At 35.8% G+C, this 27778-nt stretch overlaps 1 pseudogene; it reads left to right on the plus strand.

Annotated features, from left to right (window-relative positions):
- Positions 1–8991: 8991 nt before the first annotated feature.
- On the plus strand, positions 8992–27151 carry LOC132229134 (putative elongation factor 1-alpha-like 3; annotated as a pseudogene).
- The last annotated feature ends 627 nt before the right edge of the window (positions 27152–27778 follow it).

The raw sequence follows: 27778 nt of genomic DNA on the forward strand, positions 1-27778 counted from the left end.
GGCTCCCAACTTTTCTCAACTTCAGTTTGCTAATCTGAGTATGAAAGACATAACTCTTTTTTTTGAAATAAGATTTTTATTGATTTCTTTTAGAGACAGAGGAAGGGGGGGGCAGTGGCGGATAGAGAGATAGAAGCATCCATGGGAGAGGAACATCACCAATTGGGCTAGGGAGAGATGTAGCTCTTTGAGATATTTTTTATAAAATATTTAGGAATTGGATGTTCCTAATATTGTTGCAAATTCTAATCTATTTTTTTCATTGTCCTAATTTATTCGAAAGATGCTTGCTCCATGCCAAGATTTTTGATTAACATTTATAAAAGTATATTATTAACCTAATAAGTATGACTACCTCTGCTGGCCTTTATTTTCCATACAGTTTTTTAAAGAAAAGTGCTTTACTAGTAACTGGGGCGATTTTGCCCCCCACCCCAGGGTATATTTGGCAATATCTGGAGATATTTGTTATTGCTACAGCTTGGAGGGGGTAAAGGGCAGTGATACATAGCTTATCTTCCTAAAACAAAAATTATCTAGTCTCAAATGTCAAAAGTGCCAAGGTTGAAAGAAACCTGCTTTGGAAAAATAATACTCCTCCCTTCCCCACTTCCTTCACTTCCCACATTTTCATACTCTTATATATAATACATAGTGTAAGGAGATATATTTTTCATATATCAATTACTTAATTTACTAGTATATTTCACTGTTCAAATTACATAATTATATAACATTGACAAATTCATGTATTAATGCATAAATTCAACAAATACTAATCCAAGGTCTATTATGTGTTAAGTATTTTGCTTAATAAGAAGATGAATAAATTCACTAAAAAATTAAGAAAATATAAACAGTTTCTCGCTGGAATATATTTCAAAGCCTAGGGAGATGGCATTAAGTAAATTTCAGGACATGCACTCAAACATAAATAACCAGGAAATAAGTCCTTTCAAAAATTACACCCAGTTTTATTGATTATTGCAAAAGTACTTAAAATCATTTCTCCACCTCTTACTACCATTGTATAATATGTAACCTACCATTCTGCAAGTAACTTACCAAGGTCAATTAAGCTTTAGAAACTCTGCCACAAGCGAAATTGCTAATCCCTGTGGTACTTTTCTCTTAATTGATTTTAAACTACCAATTTTCTTTAGTTCCCCTTAGCTCAGAAAACTTACTTAATGTGCCAAGACTAATATAATAACATAGCTATCATCAAATTAAACAGAATTTAATTTTTAGTAAAATATAGGGAACTATGTTCAAAACTAATCATAGAAATATGTGTCTATCTTGACAGTATCAGGAAAAGTAGATATAAACAATCTACATCTAAAATAACTTCATGCAGTTTTCCATACACAAGGTGACATTTTTTACTCACTTTGAGTCGCCTTTTCTTCAAGTGCATGTTTAATTTCATTGCTTATTGTTAACTCAATTTCCACTGAAGTTCCATAGATACCTGCAATTACTATCTCACACTATCTCTTAAGTGTTGTTTCTTGAATGTGTGGGTAAAGGAAGTCATGTGTCAAACCTAGAGATTAGTAAATAAAGTGTACTTACAGATCTATTATCTATAGAATATTTTTTTCATAAAATATCATCAGTTCTTGTCTAATTCTCAGTGAAATCCAGCTCCAAATTATTCCTGTCAGTTCTGCCAGGAATCAATGTGAGCATACAAAATATAGCATCTTAATTTTATATTCCTGATATATGTAACACATAGCCCTACTTGAGCAAGAATACAGGTACACTGGGAAAGGTGATGAATGAAATAAATGTTAAAAACTAAAATCAAGTAAAAACTTTAAAATATTTTAATACATTTTGCATCTGCCTATTTTTTTTTGCCCAAATGTGTAAAATGTGAAATTCATTCAGTCTACCGAGTGAAAATACGAAGATATGGGATTAGAGAACAGATACCAAATGGTCAAGAAGTCTTTACAAATTATTTTTAAGTTTAACATTAAGGCCACTGCTATCATAAATACATTGTAGAAAAGTGAAGGAAAATCTAATCTCAAGACAAAAATGTGAAGAGAAATAGTCTACTCTGGGTTGGAATGATGTGGCCTCTTTAATTCACGTTTTTATTGGGCCAGGACATTTCCAATTGGACCCGTGGAGAGATAGGCTGGAAAAACGAAGCTGTAGGAATAGTTGTCAGAGTTAGAAAGTGACTCAGACATTCAAGTGCCAAGTCATTGGCATTCTGGGAAAATGTCCTCAGATAAAAAGAGAGAATGAGTTCCTGCAGAGAAGAAAATTTAGGTAAGTGGAATTCAGGACAGCATTTTAGTGACTTAGGCAGAGGGCAGAACATTAGATATGGAAAATAAAGGAAACAAATGTGACTCTATTTTTTTGAAAGCAGGATAGTGAACCAGGCAGTTAAGGTAAGATGGGAGAGAATTTAGAGGTGAGCCTAAAGTTTAGAGAAAAATTTCTATTCAGGCGCTGCCACAGTGAAACAGTGTTCAGACTAAAGTAATATTTTCTGAGACCTATGAAAATGTGAGAAAGTGTCTGATTTCTTTTTTGTAGTTTAATAACAAGCGATTGTCCAATAGTTAGCAGGATTTTCTTTTTTGGGATATTCTTAAAACCCAAATGATACCAAGGTAATCTTATGCACATGCTATACTGCTTCTAATGGCTAAAACTGCCCCAATAGAATTTATTTCTTTGTACATACACACAGCCTTGGTAATACCCTACTAGTCTAGAGAGACCTAATATAAGTAATTTTTTAGAAAATAAAATATTATAAACTAAATAAATCATTTGCATTGTGACATTGCTGAGAAAAAAAATTGGAGGGTGAAGATGGAAGGCAGAAAGTGAGGATGGGTGAAAGGTAAGAACAAAAAAGGCACATTGGGAAGGAATTAAGTCCTAGTGTTTGGAGAGCAGACTATGTTATTGGGTAGATAAGAGGCAATATTAAAGCACTGCTAATGTTTAGTTGTGGGGAGAAGAGAAAAATAGCAATAGAAAGAAAGACTTTAGGGTAATCATGGCCTACTTCAAGTTCTAATTAAGTCTCAGCTATGTTTCAGATGATTACATATTTGTCATGTATTAAGGCACAGTCTAGTGACCAATTCTATATGAACTTAAGACTTACTAGTTTTATCATGCTAATTACCACTATTCTGTACTCCTTTATTCTATTTCATTCCCCAATGCAGGTATTTAATAATCCCAGGCAATTTTATATAAAAAAAATGTTAATAGCCACTTTGTGTATCTGAAAATTTTTATTTTATGATCAGTTCTAAAATGAAATGTCCTTTCAGCTATATGTAGTAATGGAATTAATCAATGTTGTCAGTCTGATTATATGAAGTTAATTAAGTTGGCATCCATGTGGGTGATACCCTCCTAAGGAATATTTGAAAATGTATGAAGACATTTTTCTTGTCACAATGACAGAAAGGCACTACCTGAAGAGAATGGGTGGGGATGAGGGATGCTAAACAATCAGCAATGGATGGTAAGTTTTTGCATAGCCAAAATCTCTTTTATTAAGTTACTAGAGGCCCGGTGCACAAAAATTTGTGCACTCGGCAGGGGGGGGGAGGTCAGCCTGGCCTGTGCCCTCTCGCAGTCTGGGACCCCTTGGAGGATGACCACCTGCTGGTTTAGGCCTGCTCCCAGGGGAATTGGGCCTCAGCTGGCAGTCAGACATCACTCTGGCAGCCCAGGAACCCTCGGGTGATGTCCACTTGCCAGCGGGGACCAGGCCTAAGCTGCAGTCGGACAACCTTAGCGCTGCTGAGGAGGCAAGAGAGGCTCCTACCACCACCACTGTATTGGCAGCCATCAGCCTGGCTTGTGGCTGAGCAGAGCTCCCCCTGTGGGAGCGCACTGACCACTAGGGGGCAGCTCATGCATTGAGCATCTGTCCCCTGGTGGTCAGTGTGTGTCATAGTGACCAGTCATTCCTAGTCTTTTTGCTGTTAGGGTCAGTTTGCATATTACCCTTTTTTTAAAAAAAAATATATATATATTTTTATTGATTTCAGAGAGGAAGGGAGAGGGATAGAGAGAAAGATCAATGAGAGAATCATTGATTGGCTGCCTCCTGCACGCTCCCTACTGGGGGGAATCGAGCCCGCAACTCGGGCATGTGCCCTTGGCTGGAATCAAACCTGGGACCCCTCAGTCCGCAAGCTGACACTCTATCCACTGAGCCACACCAGCCAGGGCTGCATATTACCCTTTTATTATATAGGATAGAGACCTGTGCACAGGTGGGAGCCAGCTGGTTTACCCTGAAGGGTGTCCCGGATCAGGGTGGGGGTCCCGCTGGGGTGCCTGGCCAGCCTGGGTGAGGGGCTGATGGGTGTTTGCAGGCTGGTCACACCCCCTTCAGGGTGGGGGTCCCCACTGGGGTGCCTGGCCAGCCTGGGTGAGGGGATGATGGCTGTTTGCAGCTGGTCACACCCCCTTCAGGGTGGGGGTCCCCACTGGGGTGCCTGGCTAGTCTGGGTGAGGGGCTGAGGGCCGTTTTCAGGCTGGCCAAGCCCCCCGGTGACAGAATCTCCCAGCCTCTCCTTTTTTAATTTTTTTTTTTTATTCTGGGATTTATTTACCTTCTATAATTGAAACTTTGTTGCCTTCAGTGGAGCTCAGAGCGGGCTCCTGCTCACTCCAGCTCCGTGGCCATGGCCCGCTGAAAGCAGGTATCTGGGATTTATTTATCTTCTATAATTGAAACTTTGTTGCCTTTAGTGGAGCTCAGAGCTGGCGGGAAGCTTGGTTTCCTCCATCACTGTAGTAACCAAACCTCCTGCTCGCTTCAGCTCCATGGCTGCCGGCCGCCATCTTGATTGGGTTAATTTGCATATAGTCGCTCTGATTGGCTGGTGGGTGTGGCTTAAGGTGTAGCGAAGGTATGGTCAATTTGCATGTTTGTCTTTTATTAGATTAGATGCTTGATTTGCAACAGATAACCTTTAAGGCAGTATAAACAATTAGAATATGATAGACATCATTCACTCACTGAATTAATCTTTCCCCACAATCTCATTTTCCCTAAGCACATTCCATGGAGGTTAGGCCAGTGTGACATAGCTCCTGCCTTGGAGACAGCATTAGAAATGAGCTGTGTGAGGCTTCTGGAAAGTTCCACTTTCTTCATAGAAACGGAGACAAACAGCTATCTCTTCTGCCATCTCATATCTCTTCTACCATCTTGATGTCTTGAATGAGGATGTGAGGCATCCACCTTTAAAAAATGAGGAAAAAAACTGCAGTGAATGGCAGAGGATGAAGACAGGACACTGTGATGACTGTTAGCATGGCTAACCTCCTTCCCAGCTCTGCATTTCCCAACTCCAAACGTCTAGTTTAAGAAGAGAAAATGAGCCCCAGCTGGTTCTTTCAGTGGTTAGAGCATTGGTCCTTGGACTGAGGGGTCACAGGTTTGATTTCCATCAAGGGCATGTACCTCGGTTGCAGGCTCGATCCCAGTTGGGGCACCGTGTGGGAGGTAATCAATTGATGTGTCTCTCTCACATTGATGTTTCTCAATGAGAAAAAAATATCCTCCAGGAGGATTAACAACAACAAAAAAATAAAGAGAGAAAGAAAATTAAAAATCTACATATATAAATCACTATATTTTTGCTTTCCAGACTTCAGTATAGCAGGTCTTCACATAATGTCCTTATATTCCACATCACTTCCTTATAATATAGATGAGAAGAATCTATTTCCTCCTGGGGCCACTGTCTGTGTGGAGTCGCACTTTCTCCCCATGTCTGTGTGGGTTTCCTCCCACAGGTAAAAATGAGGCAAAATGATGTGTGGATGTTGTCCTGAGCTGAGTGAGTGAGGGGGTGGTGTGACTGCACCTGGTACAGAAGGGTGTCCAGCCAGGGTGGGGTCCCACCTTCTTCCCAGAGCTGCTGGGAGAGGCTCTGGCTCCCTCTATCCCTGAACTGAAATAAGGGGGTAGAAAATAATTATCTTACTCACTTTTTTAAAAATATATATATTTTATTGATTTTTTTACAGAGAGGAAGGGAGAGGGATAGAGAGTTAGAAACATTGATGAGAGAGAAACATCGATCAGCTGCCTCCTGCACACTCCCTACTGGGGACACGCTCCCCACCAAGATACATGCCCTCGACTGGAATCGAACCTGGGACCCCTGAGTCTGCAGGCTGACACTCCATCCACTGAGCCAAACCGGTTAGGGCATTACTCACTTTTATTAAATATATATATATATATATATATATATATATATATATATAACATGTATTTTAATGTTTAATATTAAAAGTGTATAGAGTCTTTATTTAGAAGTTTGGTGATGTTTTTGTGACCAGAAATATGCCTTAGGATCTTAACTTTTGTTTATATCAATTAGCCTATAGTAAAATTGGTTTAGCTTAAAGTCACAATTTCTAAGAACCTATTGACAACATTAAGTGAAGACTTACTGTATTCTCTTCTTGTGTGTGTATTCAGTTTAGATTAATTCATGGTTAAAATTTGTTAAAAATTACTGGCAATATTCTGGCAACACTAAGGCATTTTCCCCAAACAACCTTGTGCTGTTATCCTTCAGATTCGTTATTTAAAAAAGATTCATATGAATTATGATATGAGCAGTCATATTTCTGCTAGTTCCCGAAACCCACTTCTAGAATATTGGAACTAGAAAAAAACTGCAAAAAAGGTGCAAGATTTCTAAAATACATGACTATATTAATAAACCTCACTGATAATTTTTCAGACAAATGAAAAGATTTGTTAGGAAACATAAAGTCTAGGCCAGTGATGGCGAACCTATGACACGCGTGTCAGAGGTGACACGCGAACTCATTTTTTTGGTTGATTTTTCTTTATTAAATGGCATTTAAATATATAAAATAAATATCAAAAATATAAACCTTTGTTTTACTATGGTTGCAAATATCAAAAAATCTATATGTGACACAGCACCAGAGTTAAGTTAGGGTTTTTCAAAATGCTGACACGCCGGGCTCAAAAGGTTCGCCATCACTGGTCTGTGCTTTGCTAGTTATTTGTGCCAACAATGACAACAATGTTACCATGCCAACTATTTAGAAATAGCAAGTTAAGAAATACCTTTCTGGTACAGGCAAATGCCGGGAGCCGGTCCATCCTTGCTGTTTCAAGGGACCTGGCATATATGGCATACAGTTCTTAATATGTTTGCTCACCTTCTTGGCGCTGTGTTTTAACCAAAGCCACCTCTCCGAGAAAGGTTGAATCCCCAGGTAGGCATTTTCCCCTGAAGTTAGGGAGGGAATAAAACCCCTCAACTAAGTGCCAGGCGGGTAATTAATCCCTTTAACTACGAACAATCATGCTTAAACTACATAATCTTTTCTCCCTGGAATGGAGATAAGAAACGACCTAACCTTTGTAATAGAGATTGATAGGATTGAATCAACTGGTATAAATACAGTTGTAACAAGACAGAAACACTCAGAACTTAGAACAGAATCAAGAAGACAGAACCTACACGGAGCCTAGAGACAGAAGAACTTCGCTGGAGAGAGCATGCCGGAGGATCCTGGAGAGGGACTGGCCTCGGAGCCTAGAGACAGAGCCTAGCGGGAGAACATGGCAAGGGATCCTGGACTGAACCTGACTACAGAGATTGGCAGGAGAACCTGACTGGAACCTGGACACTGAACCTGACTGGAGAGCCTGGACAGAACCTGGCTGGAGAACCTAGCGAGGGAACATGGCTACAGAACCTCGCTGGAGATCCGAAGCAGAACCTCTCTGGAGATCGAGACCAAAACTTGGCTGGAGATCCGGGCTGGAGATCCTGGCTAGGGTGCTGATCAACTGAACACTGTCTCCGTGTCCTTCCTTCTTCGCCGACTCCGTCCACGCCTTTGGGGACCTCTGGACCCGCTGGGGCTGGACCCCGGCAGGCAAATTTGGTCAAACCACTTCTACAACTGCAATATATTAACATCCTTCACCCCTCATCACACAAAAGGCCCAATGCCCTTCTCTGGTCCTTCACAGTTGCTCTCTGGATGTTTAAACTCCCTTGCTATGGCAGCTGTTTCTAGCTAGCGCTGCTAAAACTCCAAGAATATCATTCTTTCTTCCTCAAATCCAGTGAGCTCCTTATATTGTCAGTGTGACTGTTCTCTCTTTAGTGTTAAGAATAAAGCCTTCTTCTTTTACTAAAATAATTCATTCTGAGGTATGAGTTACTAATAATGCTAACTGAATAACTACAGCTGACATATACTATTGTGTCCAATATGTTGTTGAACTGTATTGCAATTGATTTCTTTTTTTGTTGTTTATTATATATCTTCCCCACAGAAATATAAGCTTCATTGGAGCAGGCATCTCAATTACCATGGCTCCTCTGTAGTATCTAATTCAGACTCAGAGGTATTCCGTCTTGTTTCTTAAAGAGAAGTGAACTTTAAAATTTAGAATAATAAGCATTCCATTGTGGGGGATTATGGTTAAGTGGGAATGAAGGCAAGGTCTGTTAGGCTGAGTTTTGAAAGATGGATAGGATTTGTATAAATCAAGTTCCCTAGGTGGTAACACATTCCCTAGTTTCTACGCATCACTATGTTCCAGTCTATACACAGATGTTACACATACAGTTAGATGTCCTATATCAAAAATGGGGCATAAGATTCTATGGCTACTTATTTCATCGGAGGGCTGAGGGAGGAAATGGGAAATGAAGTAAAGATTGGGGACAGAGACTGAATTTGGAATAGACAGGTAGCTGTGGTACAGTAAGGTATTGTCTGAGGGCTGTGGTACAGTAAGGTATTGTCTCCATAAGATGGAGAGTTTATGCTGGGAAACCCAACGAAATATGTTTAATAAATGTGTCTTTCCCATTTGTGGTCAATGTCAAGGGCCTATTTACTTAAAGGCAATAGGAATGAATATCAATAGATTGTATAATAGCAACTATATATCTGTTAATGGAAATGTCGCATCTTTTTGAAGTGTATTTTGACATTCTCAAGTAAGTCCAATTTGCTGAACAATATCTCAAAGAAAGGATGTTACAAGTTCAAGGCAACAATAGTTATTATTATCCTGTAGTCATTATTTTAATAGGTTGACTTACTAGTTTCATTTTCTCATTCTTAGTAGCTGTCTAATTTTTCAGGTAAAAGCAATAGTCATGCCAAATTGAAGTAATAGAATATTGGGCAAGTTACATAGACAATTTTCCATTATCACACAGAATAAAATATCAACACTACAATCCAGTAATCAGAATATAAATAAGTAGAACATCTTCTTTTTTGAAATAATTTCTCTGGAGAATTTTTCTTTAGTGTTTTAACACACCTTTTTTTTCTTATTTCAAAGCAAAATTACTTCTTGTACTCTGAGATGTCACTGTCATCACAAACCACTTCAAGATAGATAAAAGTCACTTATCAAAAGTGTTGAATATATCTACCCACATTTTAAAATCCTTTTAAGCAAATTTCAAGAGAGCGGCAAGGATAAAGCATGACAATAGCTTTAAAATCGTGCATTTGCACAATACTGTATGATTATTTACAAATGGTTACGTCTGTAATGTTTTATTTTACTCATTCCCTAGGCCTAGCCCTTTCCATTGACATCTGCAACCCTGATTTTATGTTTGAATTTGGTTTTAGGTTGCTCAAAAGAAAACTTTGCTAAAATATATACCTTATACCCAAGTAATTTTATTAAGACAAATAATATCTAGACAAGGTAAGTATGAAGATATATTTTTACCATAACACTTTTCAGAAAATGCTCTATAAAAGAGGAAAGTGAATAGATTGTTCTCACAAAGAAAATATCTATAGACACAAAGCAGAAAATTAAATATTTTCTTTTATATTTCCGGTTCCAAAAGATGAAGGATAGAATGAAACACCTTTCCTTATTTATTTTTCATTTCCTCTACCTGGATTTTTTCTTTATAATTCAATGGAGGTATGACTTTTAATATAGTAAAGCACTGACATCTAACTAGATATATGTCAGTCACATCAGACAAGTGTAGCAAAGATGTATCTGCAGTCAAACTAGATTATTTATATCATACTCTCAAATTAAATAGAGTTATTTTTAATTATTAGCATTTAGGTTAACTGACCTGGATTTAACATGGAATATGTATGATTTGTCAAGAGAAAAGGTATAGTCACAGTAACTCTTACAAGGAATTGAAGGTCAATAGAAAAATCCTCCTCACATTCATGTCAATTCCATGCAACATTTTAGAGCTGTGCACTATGAAAGAAATAGGATGTGAGTCTTAACTATGTGTCCCATATGTCACTTAAATTTCTCTCATAGAAAATTAAAAGGAAATAGAGGAAATTAATTGTAATAATGAATATACCCAAATATTTATTTCTACATATAATCAATATAAAAACTTGAGATAATTTATAGTCGTCTTTTCATACTGTCTTTGAAATCTGTCAGTATTTTTACATTTATAACACCTCTCAGTTCCCACTAACCACATTCAGATTCCTGTTAGCTACATGTTGCTGGTGCATACCATATACCATTTTGGACAATGAAGGTCTAGTATACTTCAATATACAAATACAGCTTTCAAAATTTTTCATCTTCACAAATGACTCTTACACTCATTTCAATTCTCTTGTGTGTGTGTTTTTTTATGTCTTTTCTACTTTTTCTAAGAAAAACAATACACAATTTTTTTAGTCTTAATGCCCCTAATCTTTGTTGAAACAGCTATAGGAAATGACCTGGCTTTAATTAAACAATCAAATTTAAAGAATTAATTTATATTAGAGTATTAGAAATTTAAGCTATAATCAGCCCATATATATATATATATATATATATATATATGGTATTATTCATTTATATATAATCAAGACACAGAGCAAGTTTAACTATTTACAGAGGCTTGTTTTGCATAGACAACAAATGAAATATAATAGATTCAATATATCAACATGTTAATATGATTTTATATTTATTTTTATTCTTTCCTTTGTTGTACTTGTTTTTCAATATTCACATTTGTGACATTTATTTAGGCAATATTGTTACAATTATTCAATTTCTACAAATCAAAATCTTCTGAATAGACTATAAAGTTGTTTTCTCCAGAGTGCAGAATTCAAAAGAGCCAAATTATTCAACATTATATAAGTGTTAATGTTAATAACACAAGGTCTGTCCTGGTGAGTGCTTCAGTTGGTTGGAGCATCATCCTTTATTCACCAAAAGGTTGAGGGTTAGATTCCCATCAGGGCACATACCTGGCTGCAGGTTTAATCCCTGGTCCAGGTGTATGTAGGAGGCAACTTATCCTGATCAATGTTTCTCTCTCATCCATGTTTCTCTCTATCTGTGTCCCTTCCTTCCTCTCTAAAAATCAATAAAAACTTATCTTTGATGAGGATTAATAAAGTATTTCTTTCTAAATAAAAAAAATAATAATAGTACAAGGCCTAAAGTCGAGATGCCATTCTGATAATGTGACTGAATTCTGTGTACATGTTTAATATCAGCAGGAAGGATGGGTTTCGATTGACAAAATTCCTTCTTAGATTTCTCAGTTTGATTCTGTACTCTGTAAGAAACTTAAACTTTATTTTTAAGAGTATAATGCCATGTCAAAGCCCCAGCTTATACCACACAGTGTGAAAGCTAAGGGAGAGAGATTGATTGGCAGAGAAAGCTGACTGATTAGAACCTGCAGGATTTATGGGAAAGCTAAGGCTTCTGTTCAGGGATTTCTGGCAGGATAACAACCTCGGAGCTTTTTTCAGAAGGCCAGACCAAATTGCTGACCCGGAATAAATGAATATGTAACATCATTATAACTTATTCGCAGGTATCAGCGTAGGATTTGAAAGTTACGCAGATCATCTATGCGGTGAACATGCTACAGCGGGAGGGTTGAGAGTTTATCACACATGCCTGCAGCATTTATGCTCACTTGCTTGCATGGAGATTGCATGCATTGCTGTAAAATGGCTGAGACAAACACCGTTCACTGCCACAATTCATTTTTCCTTATTTAAACTGTTTACATATGTGAAGAAAAGTTCGATTAGTGGCATTTATAGCTACTTGCTTTCCTTCATGAAATTTAGGGTGAAAAATAATGCATTTTGAAGCAATGCATTTGAAATATTACAGACATTAGGGTAAATAAAATTACTCACAAGACAGAGGTGGGAGAGTCCACAATTTAAGTATATTTTCTTAATATATTTAGTTAATAAAAACTATATACCTTCAGTCACAGACAAAAGTATTGGAAGTATATCTACAGAATAATATGGAAAGTTATGATTGCATAGTATATGTTATATTTTATATAAATTTAAGGTAAAGAAAGAAACACATTTTACCTGAATTATTTGAATATTTCAGGCAATAGTATTTCATATATATATAGCTACATAGATCTATATATATCACTCTATATATCTATATATATTTATAATATAGATATATAGAGTGAAATATATATATATATATATATATATATATATATATATATATATATATATATATATATATATGATTTCAGAGAGGAAGGGAGGGGGAGAGATAGATAGAAACATCAATGATGAGAGAGAATCATTGATTGACTACCCTTTGCATGCCCTCCACCAGAATTGAGCCCTCAATTATGGCATGTGCCCTGACCCAGAATTGAACAGAACTGTCACTTCCTGGTTCATAGGTCCACACTCAACCTCATTTATTTCTATTTAGATCCAATCTAAAGTTTCAAAGACTGGCTCTGAGAAGGTAGATGGGTGGCTCCCTTTCTGCAAGGGGAAAGCCACTTCCTTTGTGACATTCTGATTCATTCAGGAGAATGAAATTTGTGCTAAGTATCTTTGTATTTTTTGTCCTTAGATTTAAGACCTTCCAATTTAAAGATCTACATCAGGGCAGTTTGTGGAGGAAAAGAGCAAATCTCATATAGCATTTACTAGAAAGTTTCTATAATCTTGGCTAAAATAGGATTAACATAGTAGGGAAGAGGTGTATACATTTAGAAAACAACACAGTTTTGTTATAAAGAAGGAATAGTACCATAGAATTAAGATATATATCTCTTAAGATAATTTTAAGATTACAGTTGCTGTAATAACTAAATTGATCATTAAGTCATTCTTATGTAGAGAGCAAACAAAGTATAACATTTCTGCATTATGAAGAGATTTAAAAATGATCACTGACATTCAAAAATATTAGGGAAGAGGCATGAAAAGCTAACTTCGTCACTGAATTTTTACTAAGGTCTATAAAAATAGAAGTCAGTCTGTTTTTTAGTTCTGAATATATGGATTTTAATGTCATCACTGTTATTAGGACTCTTTTATTTTTATTTTTTTTGTTAATCCTCACTTGAGGATATTTTTCCATTGTTTTTTAAGGAGAGTGAGAGAGGGAAAAACACAGAGAAACATCAGTGTGAGAGAGACACATTAATTGGTTGCCTCCTGCATGAGCCTTGACCAGGGGCCCGGGCCGGGAGGAGCCTGCAATTATGTGCTCTTGACAGGAATTGAACCTGGGATCCTTCAGTCCACAGGCTGACGCTCTATCCACTGAGCAAAACCGGCTAGGGTAGGACTCTTATTAACAGTTTGAGAAAATATAAGTTATAACTTCAGCAGGATAAAAATAGCTCTTTAAATAGGAACATAATTAAAGAGAAGGAATACAAAGATTCAGGGAAGGAAAAACCATAATCTATAATTTGATTGGCCTTTCTGAATAAGATGATGTAGCCATATTTAGTAGATATACACATTAAAACATTTCCAATTACTTTCATATTACTAACAACAGTCTTTCTGATTGGTTAATTTGGGAACTGAAAGTAAAATGCCCTTGAAAAGTGCAAAGCTGAAACTCTAAAGCAGGCGAAATCCCATCAATAGCAACGCACATGGATGGTTTCCTCTGATGCAGCAGTGATGGGCCCTCTAAAGGGTCTGGTATCCCTCCTCACTTAATGTTTTCGCATGACCCAAGTATAACTGAGTTTCATACAGAACCCTTTACTTTCTGGCTTTGCGTTCAAAAAGTTCAGTTTGACATTCAGTTCTAAGCATTTAAAATGATTTTTAAACTGGCAAATAACAATACAAAGTCATTTGGATAGTATTTGCTAAAAATGGAAAGAATGGTGTTACAGAAAACAATTTGATATCAGACATTGTCGCTTTTCTTTGAGGGAATCTGACTTAATTGGAAACTGTGAGGAAAGTTTTTTTTTTTTTTCATTCATATAATGTATTGCAGATTCCTTCCTTTTTGCAGATGAGAAAAATTAGAGGAAACAATATTTACTAATATGACCCTGGAAGTGAAGAATAACATATTTGTGAACAAATTAGGCTAAGCAAATATCTAAACTGTAATTTAATTTATCTGTGCTTTCCCCTTGATCTTAAACATGCTCTACATTCATTTTAAGTGGATGTAAGGATTCCAGTGATGTAGAACTGCTGTATTATCCACTTAAAATGTTTTACATATATTTTGAAGTGAATAAAACAGGCCCAGCTAATATCTACCTTATCAGAGACATAAAATACAAATAAAAGCACTAAAGGAAAAACTTGAACTCTTCATTTTTGTCATAAAATGAAGTATATCACGTAGCTATTTGGAATTGTTAATCTAAAATAGAAAAAGTAATCATTCAAAATTACACGTGCTTTTAATTTCATCAGATAAATCTGAAAATACAGTAAAGTTACTGAAGTTTCTTACCCAAATCAAAGCTTTAGTCTTTGCTCTTTATAAAACAAACAATAATTATGAAGTTTTGGGTTGTTTTCTGAGAGAATTCTTTGCTTTGTGGAGGAGTATATAGCAAGCTAGAATAATAATAAAAGTGATTTTCTCTAAATCTCCTCATAATGAAGAAGTGTTATACTTTGCTTACTGTATACATATATAAGGATGACTAAATAGTTAATTTAGGTTTTAATGAAACTAATGTCTTAAAATGATCTTACCAGGTTTATATATAAACCTTCAGTTCCATTATACTTTTCATTTGTCAGGTGAATACACAATACAATGTACAGATGCTATGTTGTGGGGTTGTGCACCTGAAACCAGTATAATTTTATTAACTGGGATCACCCCATAAATTCAATAAAAAGAAAAATGAAATGCATATTCTAACCATTAAGTATGAATAAACAGCTTCATTTGTTTTTGTGGTCTTCTCAAAGTCCTGAGTTGAGAAGGCTATTTTGGAGAACGTTCATCACTTTGGTCTCTGGTAGTTGTTCCAACCACTATTACTTTAAATGCTCTTTCCCTTCATGAGCACAGAACACTGACAATGTAAATAAATATTTGGAAAATAAGTGTTCCAAATGATTCAGGATTTTTTCTGAAAAACTTCATATCATTATTCCTTAAAACATGTTTGAAGTGTACTCAGAATTGAAAATCCGTATTTAAAACACAAAAGAGAGATCATTCTTGTCCAAAACCAAATTATTTACCTAATAAACAATGCATGCTGTGTCTCATTTCAAATATAACATCCTTTACTATATGCATAAACTATTTTTCACTTAAGAACACTTCAATTGATGCACTTTTTAAGAAAGGCCTCAAGTGTAATTACCAAATACAGTTATTTTATGTCCCTAACTGTAGGTTTGAAGCCTACAGTCATGAAAACCGTTGTTGATTAAAATAATTACTACTTTACTTCTCACTCAGAGAATTGTTAACTTTGCAGAATTTCAAAGGGATACACTTATAAATACTTCTTTGATTAAAAGCCCTTTTCTATTATAGCTTTGGAAGTCAAATGATTCCATTATGTCTCAGAAACTCTAAGCATCATTTAAGCTACTTACCTCCTAATGACTTCTTCTATCCATCACAGTAATGGTTGTTATTGATCATGCCCTTGTTTTGAATTTGAACATGTCCTTTCATTTATGCCCTTTGTTATATGAATATGTCATATGCGTAAGTCTGAGCAGGAACCAAATCATACATACATACCATTTCCTGCCCTCACAGAAACTAGTTCAGTTCTAAATGCAATTATTATTCACAAAAAAATTGATGAATAGCCATTTTAGCAATATGCTTAATGGAATGCCATTTTTAAGGAACCTGACATGTAGCAGAAACCTGGCAAAATGTCATGTTATCCTTTCTAACTTTCTTGCTCTATAGTTTTTCTATGAATATGTAAAACACATTTGTTAATCTAAATAAAACTTACTTCTAAGGAAAAACACCCATTGTACGTGTCACATACGGGGTACTTTATTTAATCTTTATACTAATTTTGAATTTTATTTTTTCCATTTAATAGGGTAGGACATTGAAGATTGGTAATATTAAAAAAAACACACACACACACACACACACACACACAAACCACTAGGGGCGAGATCTTGCATTAACACATACTTTTCTCTGACAATACCTTTTAATCAAACAAAACACCACCACCATGCTTGCTTATAAAACTCATATGCAAAAGACCTAGCTTAAACAATGAATTTTCAAAGTCAAATGAAGTGAAGATACATTTTATTTTTCAATGACATGAAAAATAAGAAAAATATTCAATGATGTTAATTGTATGCTAAAGAACATTATATAATAAAATATGAATGCTATATCTGCTTTTCAAATTTAACTATAACCTATGAAGGGCAACACACCTCTGTTTTACTTAATATCATGATTCTGGGTGCATAGTACAAATTATAAAATAAATGAAAATTCATAATCTTTGTAGATTACAAATATATATTTTAATATATATTTTTATTGATTTCAGAGAGGGAGAGGGAGAGATAGAAATGTCATGATGACAGAGAATCATTGATCAGCTGCCTCCTGCATGCCCTACTAGGGATTGAGCCCAAAACCTGGGCAAGTGCTCTTGAAAGGAATTAAACTTGGGATCTTTCAGTCCACAGGTGACACTCTATCCACTGAGCCAAACCAACTAGGGCAAGATTACAAATATTTTAAGGTGAATAGCATTGAAATATTATTGTATTTATTTATTTATTTTTAACATTTTTTTTTTATTTTAGAGAGAGAAGAAGGGAGAGGGATAGAGAGATATAGAAACATCAATGATGAGAGAGAATCAGGAAGATCCTCCTATTTAAATCCCAAGTGTATTTGATCATTAGAGCCAAAATAAGTCATCAGAGATTCAAGACAAATTCAAATCAGACTATCTGGGTTGATAAGATTTAAATTTTTATGTGTTTCATTTTAAGAAGAGGGGCACTTATCAGACACTTTCATGTGTATTCCTAGCCAAACTAATTTTTCACTTAAAATTAAAAAAATAAAATATCAGTTTGTTTCATGTACTACTCCACTCAAGATTTCCACCCACACTCCTTATAAACAGGTCCTGCCCTGTCATACATCTACTCTGCTATACAACACCTGAACTATGCAGATTCCCTGGAGATACGGTTAATGATTATGCCAGATTCTGGTCCAATGCACAGAGGGCCCATGTACAATTCTAGTTTCAGAAGAGATGACATGGTGTCATTGGATATTATAGAATGCATGTCAATGTTTCCTTAGAAATCTTTCCCACACCAACTAGAAATTATTTTTATACTAGAGGCTTGGCGCACGAAAATTTGTGCACTCAGGGGGGTTCCTCAGCCCACCATGTGCCCTCTCACTGTCCGGGACCCCTCGGGGGATGTCCACATGTCCACCTGCTGGCTTAGGCCTGCTCCCTGGTAGAGGGGGCCTATGCTGGCAGTCAGACATCCCTCTGGCAGCCCAGGAGCCCTCAGGGGATGTCCGACCACATGGGGAGTGGGCCTAAGCCCCAGTCGGACATCCTTAGCACTGCCAAGGAGGCAGAAGAGGCTCAGCTTGTGGCTGAGCAGAGCTCCCCCTGTAGGAGTGCACTGACCACCAGAGGGTGGCTCCTGCACTGAGCGTCTGCCCCCTGGTGGTCAGTGCATGTCATAGAGACCGGTCATTCCTGGTCATTCTGCTGTTAGGGTCAGTTTGCATATTACCCTTTTATTATATAGGAAGTTTTAAACAAAGGCCTTTTATTTTCAATAACATCTTGAGAAACAGAAAAGTCCTAAGTATTTTCACCTTTGAGATATTTATTTTTAAATGTTTTTTGTTTCTCTGCTTAATAGCAACTTATATCGATTTTCACTTACATTCACATGTTTACATTGAATTCATATAAACTGTTTCCATGATATTCATTCTCAAAATGTTGCAGTGAACAAAAGGTAACTGCACAAGATTTTTTAAAATGACAGCTTTCTATAGGAAGAACACATTCCACATCTTAAATTACTTCTCTGAACATTGATACAATTTTTCAACAAAAATCATTGTGGAAATTCATTGTTTTAATAACTAAAACCATAGGGCCATAAAAACATTTTAAAATCATCTAGGTTTATTACTGATTTATTTTAAAATAAATATCTAAGATGTTCATCTCAGAATGACCACAAGAATTCATCTTCAAGTGAAAATCTTCAGTCTTGTTTCAGGCTCTAACAACTAAATCAGTATAAATTTTAATTTTGATGACTAACAAGGACCATAGATTTTTTTTATAAGAAATATAAAATGGACACATTCTATACCTCTTGAATTGGGACTGTGTGCTTAATTCTCAGCAGAAAAAAAAAAAGAAAGGAAACAAAATAATTTAAAGGCCAATAAGCTTACATAAAAAAATTTACTGGATTAAGTATTACTTATTCTTATGTTAGAATTTTAAGGAAACCATCATGTAATCGAATTTGTTAGAAATTATGAGTTAAATATTATAACCATTTTCTTATGAGGCTCATTTGAGTTTAGTAAAACTTAATAAAATGCCATGGAGAATAAATTACTGTTCCTAATTGCTCTTTCCAGGACTATTTATAACAATTTTCTCCTGGATCTGGGGAAGGAAAATGTATATTAAGCCTATGAAAATGCAGAATGGTGCTAACCACCTGCTTAATGACAAAAGCAAGTTTCCATAATCTGTTAGTTTGCAAGTCCCAAATCCTGTTTCTATAATTAATTTTCTATGAATTAAGAGCTTTAAGTATTGGATATCTCCCACAACAACAACAACAACAAAACAACAACAGAGAGCATGTTTCTTGTCCATAAGCTCTGAAATTAAACATGCCATGTTAGCCAATTGAATAGGCCATTACATGTAGTAAATCAAGACCCATTTGTATTAAACAAATGTTGAATCTGTTGAATAGTTTTCTACCATAGAATTGTATGACTTCTGCATTATTTTAGGTTTTCAGTTTTTGAGATAGGTACATATTCCATGACAAAGTTTGCACTTTCAGAACACAATTTATGTTCTACAGAATACATTGGTATATGGCCAATGAGGTTTGTGTTTATTAATATATAGGTAAATTGAGAAATCTTGAAGAAAAATATTATATGTCCTTCTCACAAAAGAAAGAAAAGAGAAAGAAGGAAAGAAAGAAAGAGATGAGGAGGTGATGAATAGGGGAGGAAATGGGACATCTGTAATATTTTCAACAATAAAGATAAATTAGAGAGAGAAAGAGAGAGAGAGGGAGAGAGAGAGAAAGTTCCAGTACATTTTAGAATATAAAATATGTAATCTCCATGACAGAAGTTGTTGTTTGTTTACTTTTCTTACTGTATCCTTATTACCTAGAATAGTGTTTGACATAGTAAATATATAATAAGTAATTATAGGGTGAAATACCTAATACTATTACACAGTTTAGTTTTATTCAAAGCAAAACTGATACTTCTTAGAATTTAGTTGTGCGTGGGTATAAATTTTATATATTCGAAAAAAGAGTGGAATGCACTGTATTTATAAAGCAAGTTCTATAAATCTCACAGTTGCTCCAAAAGGGATTCTAGGTATAAAGTCATAACTTATCCTCAACATAACCTATAAAATTTCAACAAGTGATGCTTAATTTTTGTCATACAGCTGTGTGAAAGCTATACTCTTAAAAGAAAAAAGAAAACTGAAACCTAAAAATTAATTTAACTTGTCACCACTTATTTCTACCTTTAAAAATCTATACTAATAAAAGGGTAATATTCTAATTAGGGCAGATGTCTTCTGAGCATCCATTTGAATGTCCATCTGGACAAAGCCACAGCAGCTGCCAGGCAGCCGTGGGCTCAGGCAGCCATAAGCCTGGTGGCTGCAAGGCCTGGAGCTCAGGCCTCATAGCCACCACAGCCAGCAGTGGCAGCAGCAGCAAGGTGATGGGGGCAGCACCTTCCCCTGATCAGCCTGGTTACCCTCTGCAGAGTGAGGCCAGACAGCGGCTTAGGCCTGCTCCCCATGGGCTCCTGGGCTGTGAGAGGGCAGGCTCAGCTGAGGGAACCCCCCACCCCCATGCACGAATTTCATGCACCAGGCCTCTAGTAAAATATAAAAGAGAATAAAATCAAGTAAGATAAAGGGCAAATATATCTGAAACATCTCAAATATAAAACACTTTTGTGAAAAAAGGATTGATATACTGAGTAAGTGTTTCTGCCAATTGAGCCTAAAACAAAAGAATGGATTTTAAATTTCAGCAAGTGAATTTTTCCATTATTTATTTATTTGTTTGTTTGTTTTTGTTTGTTTGTTTAAATAGGGGAAGGGAGAAGGAGAGAGAGAGAAATATCGCTAAGTTAGGGAAACAGCAATTTGCTGCCCCTTCATGCCCTGTACTAGGGATCAAGCCAGCAACCTGGGCATGAGGCCTGACCAGGAATCGAATGGGTAACTTTTTGGTGCACAGGATAGTGTCCAACAAACTGAGCCCCACTGACCAAGGCTCAGCAAGCGGATTTTGTGTTTAACGCTTAAAGAAAAGTTAGTAACTTACTTTCCCTTATTGTTGACTGTTTGGGGATCTTTTGTGGCATCCTTTTCAGCTTCTCCCAGCCCCCCCATCCCCCCACCCCCCACCAACCTGGAAATGATGCCTCTGGATTCTAAAATCCATGTCTTTTATGAGTTCAGAACAAAGTTTCACCTTTCCTTAAACTACTTCATTTTTAACTAGCTTCTTTCGGATGTATACTAGAACTAAGCATAAATCCTATGATTGCATCTGTTAACTTACATTTCATTTATTTTTCAATGTTTCTATTTATCTCTTCTGACTTTAAGATAAGTTTTCCTGTGGGAAGAGCTCAGGAGATTTATCTCAGTGCAGTGGCGGATGCAATGGCGTGAGCACACTCCGCCTATACAGGCTTCCTCCGGCACACCGGGAAGTGATAGCGCCCGCCTGAGCAAACCTCCTAGAGCCCCTACATAGTACCCTGATCTTTCCTACTATTGGCTGCCCTAAGGATTGTGTAAACTTCTGATTGGTCCAGAATGTTATATATACTGCTGCACTTACACAATAAACTTAGATCTGCGTCACTGAACCTGGTCTCCGGAGTCGGGCATGCTTCGTTAGGACTCCGTCGGACCCCTTGCCTCATTTTACCAGTCTATCATCTAGTTAATGTCTTTCATCTATCTATATTATACTACTTAATGTCATTTTCTTTTTAAATTTCAATGATTAAAATTTAAATTATCCCTTGATTAAAATGACTGGACAAATTCAAATACAAAAATCAATTTGATAGATGATTCTGTTGCTTAGAATCTGGACTTTCACCTGCACATTGTGTGCTGGGTCCTATGGGCATAATTGTAATATTTCAAAGCTTAGTGGAAGCCTTAACAATTGTTTTAGTAATGAATGTCATGGGAAACTAACTTTTAAATTATGGTGAATTGTAAACAATTCATAAGTCAACTTCATATAAATATAAAAGGAGACACATTTTGACATGTTTTGAGTATAATGTCACAAATATAACACGGCTTTTTGGGTTGGCGTAGCATTACATTTTCCATCACTCCATCATCTTATTTTATAAATGTACATTTCATTGTGATTTCAATGAACAGAAAATGATAACCTTACCCAGTAGGTACTTTTCTTTTTAGTCCTTACAATAAAAGTAAAAATTTAATATTTTCTACACATACATTTTTATAGGATATAACATTTTTCTTTCATGAAAGACATTTTTTTACTTGAACTAAAAATATTTGGTTAGTTAAAATTCATCCTTAGTTTTAATTTTTATGGATACACAAATTATTATGTTATTTGCTTTAAAAAATGCTTAATATGCTTATCATAAAATTATTCTTTGATTTTGAAAAAAATAGGATGTAAAGCATCAATTTGAAAAATCAACATATGTTCCATTTATAATATTAGAAAAACTTTATTTTTGAAAGGTATATATTTAAATACAGATGACAATTTGAGTATTTTTGAACTTAGTTTGTAAAAACTGTAGCATCATACACAGATTCCATTATTATTTATATTTCTAAAATGTTATTCAAGTTCTAATCTCAGAAAGACTTTAGTTCAATTGAAGTTTGTACCAAACAAATCTATTTTATAATAAAATTCACTTATCAGTCTTATGGAAAAAGCATCATTGTCTCAATTTTGTTTTGTTTGTTTTGTTTTTTTTTTCATTTAATTTTTGATGTTGTTAGCATTTAAAAAACAGGTTTGTGGTAACAACATATAATAACCATATATGTTAGCAAATTAATTTTAAATGGAAGTGTAGGTATAAGTAGATAAAATATTTGATACATGTTCTTTCTTATACATAAAAATGTTATATGTCATCAATAAGCACAACCAGTACAAAAATAAATTTACTTTCATGCAATTTATGTAAATGAATATATTCTAGAAAACTTTTGAAATCACCTATTCCATAGGATAACAAATAAGGCTTTGTATACACAGTCTAAACTTGGGAATAGGCATTTGCAAAGCCACAAAATCTTAAATCAGTAAATCTATAAGCTGACAGAAATGTAGGTATGTCTGGAAGCATAATATCTTTTTAATGCCAAAAATAAATGGGCAGGTTTCTGCTTAAACTGGAATGCAGTGTCTTTGAAGATGAAAAGGAGGGACCTAATCTCTCAAATTTCTTAGCATTGATTACATTATATTAATGAGGTTGAATTTAAATTATGAATGCTAGTCATTTCTCCACTTTGATAATGTTAACAATTTTGCGTTCAATGTAAAGGTAAAAACATTTGCTCTTGCAAATTTTTATAGCATTGTAAGCAATTTAATTTCATTTTTTAGACTCTATTAACTCATCAAAGATTCAAAGGACCTTTTCATTAAATAATCCCTATCTTATCTCCATTGATAAAAATCCTAGACAAGTTTAAAAAGTATCAGTGCTGATTAACTGCAGAACTGGGTAAGTTTGTTTTTTAAGTTTGTTTTTTATTCATGGTGCTTTGACAGGTAAAAAGAGTAATTATGCAAAATATACTTTCCATAAATGTATTCCCATAGCATACTGGGGCCAAAAGTCTCTCACAAGTTTGTTCTTGTACTTTCCTCTGCCAAAGTCAAAGACCATTTTTCTGAGCTCTGCCACCTCCCTCTAGGGGGGCACACATGCAGAGTCCTTCCTGGAACATTGTGCATGTGAGAATGTTATAAGGCTAATTGTCACTCCAAATATAGCTGGAGTATTCCATAGGTGTACTGAAATAATATTGAGGCTCCTGTGAGCCCACCATGTCTTCCCTAAACTAATGTTGATTTTAGTGTGCTAAGTATTCTTTATTTTTATTGTGGCCTCTTTTCTCAAAATCTTGGACAGAGAATACTACAATAAGTTGGGCACAGAAGATATTGTAAGTCCATTATATCTAGGTATTGTTCTCAACATATTAAAATTTAACTAAATAGTGACATATACAAACACACAGTTCATTATGTATAACTTTGATTTTTTTTTCAAAATCATAATATTTTCCCCATAACAATAGTGCCTTATACTGTGATTTCTTTCATATTCTATTTGTTTAAGGATCATTTTTTTTGCCAATCCACTGGCTTCTACCTAAAAATTGGTGTAAGATTCTACTGTTTTATTATTTTTATGTGGTTCTTCTGAGGCTACAAGGAACACTGTTCCTAATTCTGCTTATTTAGTAGTTTTATTATTTATTTATATTTTATAAAATATTTTTTATTAATTTCAGAGAGGAAGGGAGAGAGAGATATATATATATAAATGTCAAGGATGAGAGAGAATCATTGATCAGCTGCCTCCTGCAATCCCACACTGGGGATGGAGCCTGCAACCTAGGCATGTGCCCTGACTGGGAATTGAACCATGACCTCCTGGTTCACAGGTTGATGCTCGATGCTCAACCACTGAGCCACGCTGGCCCGGGCAGTAGTTTTATTTTTTAAGTTTAAAGTTTCAGCCATTGGCCAGATATGATACAGCTATATTTCAGACTAAGCCTCCTGTAAAATATCATATGTTACATGGCTGCTTGGTCAGCATTCTTTATTAAGGGGCCATAGGGAGGTGCCCATTTAGATAGAGAGTGAGACAACTCCTCAGGTGAATCTAACATTGAACCCCAAGTTCTGGCAGCCACCTGCTCATGCATGAAATGAGTACTGTTGTAGCATATTTGTTAATATATCATTTCCAACTCCTCTGTGTGTTTCCCTCTCATATTGGAAGTCTTTTTTTGACATAATTCATGATATGAGCGGTATTTCATGTCTCAAAATAATTTTATGTCCTTCCATAGCAGAAACAGTTTCATTTGAAGCCCAGTAACAGACCAAAAATTGCCTTTCAACGGGAATTTATATGGCAACAGCTTCAGGCAAATTTCTGCCCCAAGTTCCCAGCAGTTAATGTCGGCTGGCAGACGTGAGCTTTGACAAAAGGCTCTTGGCAGCCTCAGTGCAAGTGGCCGATACTTCTCATACCACTTGAGCTTTGGGGGTGGAACCAGCCCAAGATTAGGTCGGGTAAACTATGGTTTAGAATTGTTTTTTTAAACTTTGAGTGTTTTCTGTTTACATAACATCATTAAAATTCATCTTTTTCCCTGGCATTTTTGTGAAATGGGACCAGTAAAAATCTCAGACATGGGATGGGATTTCTCCACAAACCGCCAACTCAATCAATCTTCATTCTTCTTAGTTTCCTTTAGGGGCTCCCTGACAACATAACTTAGTTTTGGTTATCTGAGGTATATCTCTAGTGTCTCCAGTTTACACAATTTTTTAAAGATTCTTGCCATTTGTGCTTTACTCTCTAGGTTAGCAGGTTAATCTATGACCCTCTGTTGGACATAAGATAAACCAGCATTTAGTTTAGCCCACTTGATCCTCAGATTGAGTTGTCAACAATGTATCATCAATCTGAGCATTAACAGTATTTTAATTTAATCAACTCTAAGTCTCTTCATAGCAGATTTTGTCAGTAATCAGCAGGACCTATATATCTGTATGAGAACACAGTATTTGTTCAGTTCCATTCCACGTGAATACAAATTAGTTTCGCTTTCTTTTGAAACAGGAATTGGAAAAACAAAACAAATTGATCACAGAATACTGATTTTCTTTAGCATGCTGCACAGTTTGAATTGTTAAAATCATATTGGGTTCTGCACACTATGGAGGCAACACTATGCTTAATCCTTTGTAGCCTACTGTTACATTCCAAGATCCATCAGCTTTTCTCACAGATAACACTGGAATATTAAACAAGAATTTTGGATTACTAATACAGGTGAAACTTAAATAAACTAAAATTTCCTGATAAAACCCAAATATTTTATATTATTTTTAATTAGTCATTTGAGTGATTTTTGGTCATTCCAAAGGATTCCATCTGGCAGACCACATTTAAACAAGTGAGTGGATTGGAATGACTTTCTTCTTCTTAATTTTTATGTATTGAAAAAATTATCCCATTCAGATATAACATCTATTCTGGTAGGGGTAATGCATTAGAACACAATACTTGCATTCATAAATTTTTACTTTGAGACATATTTTTACATATAAGCCTTTCAGAATTGCATCACCATATCCCCTATCATAAGCAAATCACCCTTTAACTTTCTATTAGCAATTTCATTAGCAAATGTGAGTAGAAAGGTACATTGTGCACAAGTATCAGACAATTTTCTCATTACTTTCAGGCCATTTAATTCATATCAATGTTCTCAGCCCTTCCTACTCCTGTGTCATGCCAACCTGACCAACCCATCACTCAGAATTATAATTTTCTCCTTTACTTCACAACATTAATCAGGACTTGTTCTGAAGAGACCATAGTTTCCATATTTATGTCATTATCACATTTTAAAAATTCATTTAGGCTAGGGAAAATTGAGTGAATCTGTTCTGGTCCTTTCATAATCTAAGAAGTTGATGGACCAGGTTGCCCACCTAATATTTATTATAATCCCTTAAAATGTTCATACTTACTTCCTCAATCTCCTATTTTATTTCACTCTAAATGAGCTATACAATCCCTTTCACTGGTTTAATTGCCCTGAAGTTATTCAGAGTTTTAGTCCTATTCTCTCCTTTCAAAATAATTTAAAATATTTCCCCACAATTCAAGTGCCTTTCATTTGCCCCTTCAGGATGTCTACATAATTGGTGGTGTTGGCAATGTCCTTGTGAGGCGAGTGGAGACTGGTGTTCTCAAACTCAGCATGGTGGGTCTCCTTTGCTTCAGTCAATGTTACGACTGGAGTAAAGTCTGTTGCAATGCACCATGGAGTTGTAAGTAAAGCTCTTCCTGGGGACAATGTGGGCTTCAGTGTCAACAACATGTCTAACAAAGATGCTCCTTATGGCCATGTGGCTGGTGGCAGCAAAAAAGACCTAGCAGTAGAGGCTGCTGGCTTCATGCCTCAGATGGTTATTCGGAACCTTCTACGTAAAACTAATGCTGGCTGTCCTGAGCTGGATGGTCAAATGGCCTACCCTGCACACAAGTTTGCTGACTTAAAGAAGATTGATACTGACTGGTAAGAAACCGGGAGATGGCACCAAATTCTTGAAATCTGGTAATGTTTAAGGCCGCCATTACTGAAATGGTTCCTGGCTAGCCCAGGTGTGTCTTGAGAGCTTCTCTGACTATTCTCCTTTGGGTTGTTTTGCTGTCCATGACATGACATGGGAAGTTGCTGTGTGTGTCATAAAGACAGAGGACTAGATGGCTGATGAAGAGGGCAAGGCCATCCTATCTTCCCGGAGAGCTCAGGCATATACTATCACTAATACCTGCTACTTCAGCTTTCTTCCTTTTGGAAGAAATATCTCAAAACTCTTTGCCTCAATGAGACATATAAGTGTAATAGTAGAGGACTGGTTAATGACAAAACCTTCAGAAGGAAAGAAGACTCCTTTATGGACCATATTTTATTTAAAATATTGAGTTTTTAGAGAGAGAAGGAGAGGGAGAGAAACATTGATGTGAGAATGAGATATCTATCAGCTACCTCCTACACACCCCTTACTGGGGATAGAGCACACAACCTGAGTATGTTTAAATAAGAATTTAAATTTGTTTAGAATAAATGCATCCCTAAACTCAGTCATTGAACACTAATTTTAACTAAATACCATTTCTTAAGTCACAGGAGATTTTGTGCAGAAGTCACCAACCTCACATATATTTTCCAAGGACACAAATTCCCTTGAGTACTTATTATTGTTGAACAGGTATTGTGGGAGGAATTGCTAATTTACATTGCCTGAATTCTGTGAACTCTGGATATTTTCTCACAGTGGAGGTCTGAAAAACTGAAGCATTATTTCTCATGGCAATGTTTCTTTTTTC

The sequence above is a fragment of the Myotis daubentonii genome, chromosome 3, assembly GCF_963259705.1.
Source record: "Myotis daubentonii chromosome 3, mMyoDau2.1, whole genome shotgun sequence".
Lineage (NCBI taxonomy): Eukaryota > Metazoa > Chordata > Mammalia > Chiroptera > Vespertilionidae > Myotis > Myotis daubentonii.